Source organism: Cupressus sempervirens, chromosome 10 (genome assembly GCF_028749045.1).
Source record: "Cupressus sempervirens isolate cs-2001-9-10 chromosome 10, ASM2874904v1, whole genome shotgun sequence".
Taxonomy (NCBI): domain Eukaryota; kingdom Viridiplantae; phylum Streptophyta; class Pinopsida; order Cupressales; family Cupressaceae; genus Cupressus; species Cupressus sempervirens.
Genome location: NC_143127.1, coordinates 968,129,386 through 968,139,307, shown reverse-complemented (window position 1 = coordinate 968,139,307; position 9,922 = coordinate 968,129,386). Strand labels below are relative to the sequence as shown.

The window sequence follows — 9,922 nt, the reverse complement described above, 5'->3', positions numbered from 1 at the left end:
GTCATCTTCCCTAGCACCTTGTGTGGAACTCTATTCTGGATGTAGACTGCTATATTACACGCCTCTTCCCATAAGTAACGAGACATGTCCTAGTCATGTAAGATAGCTCTTGTTGCCTCTGATATAGAACTATTCTTCCTCTCAATAACTCCATTCTGCTATAGATTGTAAGGAATAGTCCATTCTCTCTTCATTCCTTCTCTGGTATAGAACTCCTAGAAGTCATTTCCTTTGTACTTGCCTCCATTATCTGACCGAAGAACCTTTATCTTCTTTCTTGTCAAGTTCTCCACAAGAGCCTTGAACTCTTGGAATTGACTGAAAACCTCATCCTTAGTCTTCAAGAAGTATACCCAAGTCTTTCTAGAAAAATCATCAATAAAAGTAACATAGTACTCATATCCTCTGAGAGATTTCATTGACATCGGTCCACAAACATCTGAATGTACTAGATCAAGAACACCCTTAGATCTGGTGTCACTCCTTGGAAAAGATGCTTTCACAAACTTCCCTAACACACATCCCTTACATACATCGTCATGCTCTGTGCTCACCTCTGGAACACCTGTCACCATCTCACGAAGCAATCTAAGTGCTCCATGATGAATATGGCCTATCCTCCTATGCCATAGCTCTCCAAGATCTCTAGGATTGATGTTGCTCATAAGTGCCTTAGGAGTATCAAACTGCAATCTATAAAGGCCACCACTCCTAACTCCAATAGTTATGGGTGATTTTCAATCCTTGTGCTTAATCGACACATTTGTCCCACTAAAGAGTACATTATACCCCCTATCCTGAAGAACAGATACAGAAATCAAATTCATACCTAAGCTTGGCACATATAACACATCATGAAGTGGGATTATCTTTCCATTCTCCCTCTAAAACTAAACAATCCCTTTCCCAATAGGGTTGAGTTTGGACAAGTTTCCCATAGAAATTTGGATGTTGGTGTCCTCCTCCTTGTAACTAGAGAAGTACTCTCTAACTCTTATCATATGAAATGACGCCCCACTATCTATATACCAAACACACTGTGAGGTTGAGCTAACCATACAAGATATGAGTGCAAACTCATCTTCCATTCTACTGGAGAGTTCTTTCGCACTTGCTGACGCTGCCACCTCCTTCTTACCCTTCTTCCTCTCTGGGCAATCACTGACATAGTGGCCAAACTCATGACATCCAAAGCACTTGACCTTAGAAAGGTCCTTCTTCTTCTTTTCTTTTTGTGAATTTGATCCTTTGCTAGATCCCTTCTTTGCTTTCTCTTTACCCGCTAGGGCAATGTTCTCTTGTTCCACCTCATTTTTCTAAGTCTTGCTAGCCCCATTGACAAGACTTAGTCTAAACTCCTCTTGAGTGAAATCAGTCCATAGTCGATCCCAACTTGGTAAAGTATCTCGTCCACTGACAAATTGAACAAAGACACTCTATTGTTTAGTAAACCCATTTAGAGCTATTCTCACTAGCTCGTTATCACTAGGGCTATCTCCAATAGTTGCTAACTCATCCTTGACAAGTCTGAGCTTGGTAAGGTAACTTGTGACATCTTCTCCCTGATTCATTCAGGTATTCTTTAGCTTCTCTCTAAGAATCAACTTCCTATTGGTGGTAGCATTCTGGTATAGATTCAAAATGGCATCCCACATCTTCTTCGCCGTATCTAGCTCTGCGATATGTGGAACAATATGATCCTTGACACCATCAAGGATAATCCTCCTCAATTTTTCATTGTCCTTCCTATATGTTGCAAGCTATGTTGCATCTGTTGGTATAGGTACAACACTGGTAGCATAATCCTTGATACCATTCTCTTCCAACAATAAAGAAATTTTGGCCTTCCAGACACCAAAATTTGAGGTACCATTCAATCTATCCTAATCTCTCAAACCAGCTGAAGTCATCTCAAGGTTTTAAAGCAATAATAAATTTAAAGAGATCAAAATTTCTTTCCTAGGGAAAAACTCTTCTACACTTAACAATGCTCTAATACCATGTGAAAAATTTAACTATTGTAATCACTGATTATTAATCTCCTATCATAAACGATTATTAAACTCTTGAAAACAAATTCCCAACTAATATCAATAAATAACACAACTGCAACATCACTTATAAAAGACAAAAAGAAATGTGCAACACAATGAACACAATATTTTCAGACAAATTGTCCCTGGAAAAACCCCTAAGGGAAAACCAGTTCTACATATGAGAAATTATATTAAACTTCAGCAAATCAAGAGATACAAAATTCCTTACGTCTCACAAGTAGAACTCCGACAACCTCCTAATTTCTCCCATTGATATTCCCCACTGCTATTCCTAGGCTAACACTGCGCTCTTGTTAACACTGCAAGACTGTTTACTAATACTGCAAATGTTTCTCCAAACTTTATGTTTTCCAAATGCTCCCCCTGACCTCCTTTTATACTACTCCTATTGGTAAACCAACGGCTGAGATTGATTTACAATCGACGGTTGAGATTAAAACAACTTAACAACCCTAAACAAGTCGGTTTCTAGTTGTTTCCAAAAGTGGTCAATTAATTAACAAATATTTGTTTTTAATCTAATCAATTAGTTAGCAAAATAATTACTTGCTAAATAATAGCAAATGGACAAACAACTGTCCAAAGCTAACAAAACTAACACTGGTCCACATGTAACTCCTTCAATGGCAACATTGTTGGATCCTGGCCCAATAGAAATAAAGTATTCTCCTAAAAACAAATACATAATTAGGAGTCTCTTCAAAAAATAAATATTTGATTAAAACCAATTTCATTCATCAACAATAATCCACCATAAAGAAATGTCCATCAGTGCATGAGTTGAAAAAAGATGCCTGTTCCTACATTGATATTTCTAATAATAACATTGGAAGACTGTCCCATATGAATTCCATCAGTATTGGGACTGTCACCCAGAGCCTCAATAGTCACACCATCCACCAAAACATTATTGCAGGTATCAAAGTTTAGATGAAACTGCTTGCTGTTGATCAAAGTGATCTTTCTTACTATGGTATTCGTGGTTCCTGTAAATCTCAATGTCTGATCACAAAACCAAGTAGATTTATTAGATATTATAAAGTTTAATAACTAAATTGGTTACAAATAAGGTGGTGTATATTTGATAATCAATCAGTAGTACAGAAGAGGTAAAAATAGTACCGTGGGTCCATTATGATTTGTCTTCTGCTCATGTAAAATATATAAAATCTCAATTAGCTATAGATAATGACATATTAAAGATGGATTCTAAAAGCTATGACATAATGAAGTGTAGGATTCAAACAACAGCAGCAACACAATAAAAAAAAATGATAATATTCAAAACAAGGAAGGCTCTATTTTACTGCAGAGAAAAAAACTGATATATTATTCCAACTACAAATTGCTATTCAGCCAATACATTTATTCAAAAAAAAAATTGTTAAAACTAATCCCTAACACATAGATCAAAATATAGATTAGGAGTTCTGACAGTAGTTTTAGCATTATTCCATGCCTATGATTAAGGATGGGAGAAGAAGTAACTAAGACTAAACTAAAATGCATTCAAAAATATCATCTAATGCATGCCATATGTACAGCATGCTTTTTGTTTAAACTACTCCTAAACTGAAGTATTCTAAAAATTATTCATAGAATGGTGGAAATGGAGTGGTGGAGCTAGAGTTTGAAGTGAAGATCTCAGCATCAATCTTCATACTCCCCCTTAATGCTGAGAGGACTCACAATCTGATCTCTGAGTATCAAAAATTGATCTTTTGTAACTGCCTTTGTGAAGATGTCTGCAATTTGCTCCTTTGTGCTGATGTACTTTAACTCAACCACTTTATTTTGTACCAAATCTCTGATAAAATGTTGTTTAAGATCAAAGTGTTTGGTCCTGCTATGATGAACCGGATTCTTGGCCAATTTAATGGCACTTATGTTGTCACAAAAAATCACAGTAGGCTAAACCTGTATCTCTCCAATTTCTTCAAGAAGCTTTCTAAGCCATAAAACTTGTGTGCCAGCTGAAGTGACCTCAACATATTCCGCTTCTGTAGAAGAGAGAGCAACCATACTTTTCTTCTTTGAACTCCATGTAATTAAATTGGAACCCAAAGAAAAACAATTACCAGATGTAGATTTTCGGTCATCCAAACAACATCCCCAATCTGAATCACTAAAGCCAACAAGCTCAAACTTATTTGAAGAATAGTGAATGCCAAAATCTACCGTGCTTTTCACATACCTCAAAATTCTCTTGGCTGCCTTCATATGTTCCTCTGATGGATTTTCCATATACTTTGAAACCAATGAAATTGAATAAGCAATATCAGGCCTTGTGTGAATTAAAAACATCAAACTCCCCACAATGCTCCTGTATAATGTCTCATCAACAATTTTAGCACCATCATCTCTACATAATGTAACTCCATGAGAAATTGGAGTGGAAAGATGTTTACAATCAGCCATATCAAATTTTTTCAACATATTTTTTGCATACTTTTCTTAACAAATAAAAATTTCATCTTTACCTTGATAAACCTCCATGCCAAGAAAGTACTTCATGAGACCTAAATCTTTCATCTCAAACTCATTTATCATAGCAACTTTAAATTCATCTTTCATCTTTGAACTACTACCCATATATAACAAATCATCAACATACAAACTCACAATGAGAATACCATTACCTTCTTGTTTGTAGTAAAGGGTAGGTTCACTCTTACTTCTTTGAAAGCCATTCTGCTGAAAATATCCATCAATTCTTGCATACCATGCACGTGGTGCTTGCTTGAGGCCATACAAAGCCTTCTTCAACTTGTAGACATAATCTTCTTTGCCTTGAATCTCAAAACCTTGTGGTTGTCCCACATATACCTCTTCTTCTAAGTACCCATTCAAAAAAGCACTTTTCACATCCATGTGATGAATACTCCATTCCTTTTGAGCAGCAAGAGAGATTAGCATCCTAATAGTTTCTTGTCTTGCTACTGGTGCAAAAGTTTCTTCATAATCAATGCCATACCTTTGAGTGACACCTTTAGCAACCAATCTTGCCTTATGTCTTTCAACACTCCCATCACTATTATACTTGGTCTTATAGACCCATTTTGTGCCAATCTTCTTCTTCTTATGTGGAAGATCTACAAGCTCCCATGTTTCATTCCTATCAATGGAATCCATCTCTTCATTCATTGCTTGCATCCAAACCTCATTAGCACATGCATCTTCAAAACATGATGGCTCAAAATCAGCTTTAGCAAGTAATGCAAAATTTACTGTCTCACCTATTGGATCTTCTTCATGTGCTTGATTTTGACACCTCTCATAAATATCACTCAATCTTCATACCTTCCTTGGAGGACTAGAGGATGGACTTGCTCTTGGTATTGGTGAGGGGTTTCTTGGTGGGCTTGGTGATCTTGAAATAGAACCATTAGCTGGCTGCTCATTATCATTATCAGCAATATCATCATCATCCAAAACTGATTTTGGCTTTCCAACATGTTGTTTTTGATGACCATAAACTCCCCTTCATCAAAAATCATATCTCTTGAAACAACAATCTTATTAGTAATAGGATTGAATAATCTATAAGCTTTGCTTTCTTCACTATAGCTCACAAAAATACATGATTCACTTTTAGCATATAGCTTTTGCCTATTTTGATTAGGGATGTGAACATAAGCCAAACAACCAAAATTTTTAAAATGATTTACATTAGGCTTTTTCTCATACCATGCTTCATATGGAGTCATCTTGTGGAGGGCACTTGTAGGACTCCTGTTGAGAATATATACGGCTATAGCAACTGAATCAGCCCAATAAGAATTGTTCAAACCCTTGGTTTGTAACATGCTCCTTGCCATTTCTACCACTGTATGATTCTTCCTTTCAGCCACTCCATTCTATTGGGGTGTGTATGTAGTTGTGAGTTATCTTTTGATGCCATTCATCTCACAAAAATTTTGAAAATTGTTTGAGCAAAATTCTCCTCCTCGATCTGTTCTCAAACATCTTATTGTGTTCCCTTTCTCATTCTCTACATGAGCTTTAAACTTCTTGAATGTATCAAAGGCTTCATCTTTAGTCTTCAAAAATTATACCCAACACATGCATGAGTAATCATCAATAAAAGTAATGAAATATGACGACTTACCCAAACTTTGTGTTTGCATTGGACCACAAATATCTAAATGAATAAGTTGAAGTGGGTATTGGGCCCGCCATGCATTGCCTTTTGGAAATGATTTCCTTGAATGTTTCCCTTTTGCACACCCTTCACAAATATGTTTATGCTCTTCAACCTTAGGCAATCCAAGAACTAATGCATTTGATGTTAGATTCTTCAAACTATTGAAATTTAAATGGCCATACCTGAGATGCCACAACCAACTTTTATCCTCATAAGCCATATTGACAAGCTGATTATCATTTTGACCAAACTTCAAAGGAAACATCCTATTCTTTTTCATAGGAACAACTGTAATCACTTTTTTTTTTATTCTTATCATAGATAGTACAGTGCATGTTCTCAAATACCACTCTATAATTCTTCTCACATAGTTTCCCAACACTCAATAAATTATGCTTTAACTTGGGAGTATAATAAATATCTTGAACACTTTTCATACCTTCCTTTGTATGAACATCCATGGCTCCTTTGGCCGCAATATCCACAGTATTGTTATTACCAAGGGTAATATTGGATCTGTAACTATCATCAACCTTTGAAAATATTTCTCTGTTGCCAGACATATGGTTAGAGCATCCAGAATCCAAATACCAAACATCATTCATAGTACTTTCACCTTTCCCATAACACAAAAATAAATTACCCGAGGAAGGATCCTCATCTTGTTGGGCATAATTTGCACTATTGTTACCTGATTTCAGTCTACACTCTCTCTCAAAATGTCCATACTTATTGCAATGATAGCATTGGATGTTCCTTTTATCAAATCTGCCTCTACCTCTTCCTCCTTGAGCACCTCCTCTTCCTCTAGATCCTCTTGAAAAATTCTGATTTTGGCCCCTTCCCGAGCCTTTATTGTTGTTACTACTGCTGCTAGCACCATCGTTCTTTGAAATTTGCAATCGGGAAGCAAAAGCCTTCTCATTAACACTGATAGATGTGTCCCTTATTCTATCCTCATGTGATATAAGAGATCCAACCAATTCATCATACTCCATGGTAGCTAAATTTTTGCTTTCTTCTATGGCAATTACTACAATATTCCATCTTGGGGTTAGAGATCTCAATACCTTTTGTATTATTTGCTCTTGAGCAATAGATTCACCCAAAGTGGCCATTTTATGAGTCACATCTTTCACTCTCACACAGAAATCTCCCACACTCTCTGTCTCCTTCATCTTCAAGTTCTCATATTCTCTTTTCAAGGTTTGTAGCTTCACAACTTTGATTTGATCATTGCCATGGTAAGCATCTTTTAGAGTCTTCCAGGCCTCTTTTGTTGTCTGTGCATCAGCAATTCGAGGAAACAAGCTCTTATCAAGAGCCATCTGAATGTGAAACAATGCCATTGCATTCTTCTTCTCAGCTGGAGAGTATTCCAATCTGCAGGCTCTTCATATCCAGATTCAACGATCTCTCAAAAATCTTTCCCAATCAAAAAATTCTTCATCTTGATTGACCAATATTGGTAATCAACTCCATCAAACTCTGAAATTTGCAAATTGTTTGCCATGCTGCTGTCTTCCAAACACCTTCCGCTCTGATACCAAATGTAGGATTCAAACAACAGCGGCAACACAATAAAAAAAAATGATAATATTCAAAACAAGGCAGGCTCTGTTTTACTGCAGAGAAAAAAACTGATATATTATTCCAACTACAAATTGCTATTCAGCCAATACATTTATTCAAAAAAAAAAATTGTTAAAACCAATCCCTAAGACATAGATCAAAATATAAATTAGGAGTTCTGACAGTAGTTTTAGCATTATTCCATGCCTATGATTAAGGATGGGAGAAGAAGTAACTAAGACTAAACTAAAATGCATTCAAAAATATCATCTAATGCATGCCATATGTACAGCATGCTTCTTGTTTAAACTACTCCTAAACTGAAGTATTCTAGAAATTATTCATAGAAGGGTGGAAATGGAGCGGTGGAGCTGGAGTTTGAAGTGAAGATCTCAGCATCAATCTTCATAAAGATCAATATTAGAAGCTATGACAACGCAAAAACACTTGCGTGACTAAAATGACACATAAAATGGTTAGTTTTCTAAAGTGGGCGATATATTTGGGTTGCCATTCTTATATCATTACACGTGTTTCAATAAAGACTCTCTTCATATGATATGAAAAAAACAAATGCCCAGAGAAATAATTAAATTAAAGAGTATGTTGCACTTCAGTTTATACCTTTGCATTTGTCTCCGCTCCACCACGAAGCCCCTCGTCCATCTAAAACTCCTCTTCCCTCAACTGTTAAGCCAATCACATTCCTGAAATGCAGCCAATAATTTATGCTGTTTTCACTCCACAATCTATTATCTGTTGGAGCAATAAGCTTTCCAGTTACCTGTTCAGAACCAGAACACATCAGGAATCGTATCTACCATTCGTTAACTAAACAAACACCAACAAAGTTGCAAAGATTTTAGGGTTAATGTTTTTTCAGTCTTTTCGAAAAGTCAATAGAAATCATGTGTGAATTTCTTCAAAGCTAGACACTTCACCTGCACTGTCATATGGTTGTTTCGACATGGTCCGTTAAATGTAACTGGGTTGATCAAAAATGTCATCTTTGGGACATATACAACTGGCGACCCAGTTGAAGAACAAGCGGCATTCCAGGCCGCTAGAAATGCCTATATTCCACAAAACATAGATTATTAACAGAAGAAAAGGAGTGATCATGAGAGTGGAAATTCTTCATCCATTTTCGATAAACATTATCCGTTTGAAACATTCCACCGTACCGTGCTATCATCTGTTTGTCCGTCAGCTTTCGCACCATAGCCAAGAACGTTAAATATTTTATGTTTACTAATATTAGGGCTACCCAAGAGTCTGACAGCATATATGCCAGGCGTATCGGACGAGAACGCAACAAAAATAAACACAAAGATGAACATATAGAGCGTCATGTTTTTCAGTATAATATGTAGCAAAGCCTGAAAGCACTATACTGAAAGACTAAGTTATGAAGATGGAGGTATTGACGAAGACTTGATCAGTATCCTACTTATATAGATGTGCGAGATACAAAGTTTAAGAACAATATAAAACAACAGCAATGGAGTTGTTGTCGTTAAGCTGCTGTTCGAATGCGAGGAAATTCAATTGATCATTTCGACAAAGTCTGCGGCCAGCACAATGGAAGAGTTTCTTTATAAAGCAGCGCCTTGATTAGGATTATCTGACAGTAGATCGTTCTATAACAAAACATATCTTATGTACGCGGCTATTCAAAAATTGAAGATAAAATCATTCTAGTCCTAACATTTGTCATTACAGAAAGATAGAACAGGCATGTTTTTTGAGAAAGTTGATAGCTACTAATTTTCCCCATTTCTTAAGCAGTAAGAGATGGCAATCAGGCTTGTGGTTAAAGATAGGAGAGATGGTAGTAGAACTTCAATTACAAGTAAGGGAAATCCACGCATGTTTCACTCGGACTCTATTATTTTAAGGTAAACCCGTGGGATTGCAAATCTATCTATACGTTCTCGTGATAAAACAATGAATTTAGTCCAATTAAAAAACACGTTTAATCGAATGGGAGAATATAGAGAAGAAAGGAAGATCTGAGTGTCAGTCTGTACGTAGCAAAATATTATTGAGGATATGTATAGAGTTAATATATTGTCGATTGGGAGAGAATAAGATGTAACTTAGCCGTCAAGTACATTCTAATTAGCCAAACAAAACCTGGCAACGAAGC

General features: G+C 36.2%; 1 pseudogene; it reads right to left on the bottom strand.

Annotated features, from left to right (window-relative positions):
- Positions 1–8,386: 8,386 nt before the first annotated feature.
- On the bottom strand, positions 8,387–9,125 carry LOC149537204 (polygalacturonase pseudogene; annotated as a pseudogene).
- Between the last annotated feature and the right edge of the window lie 797 nt (positions 9,126–9,922).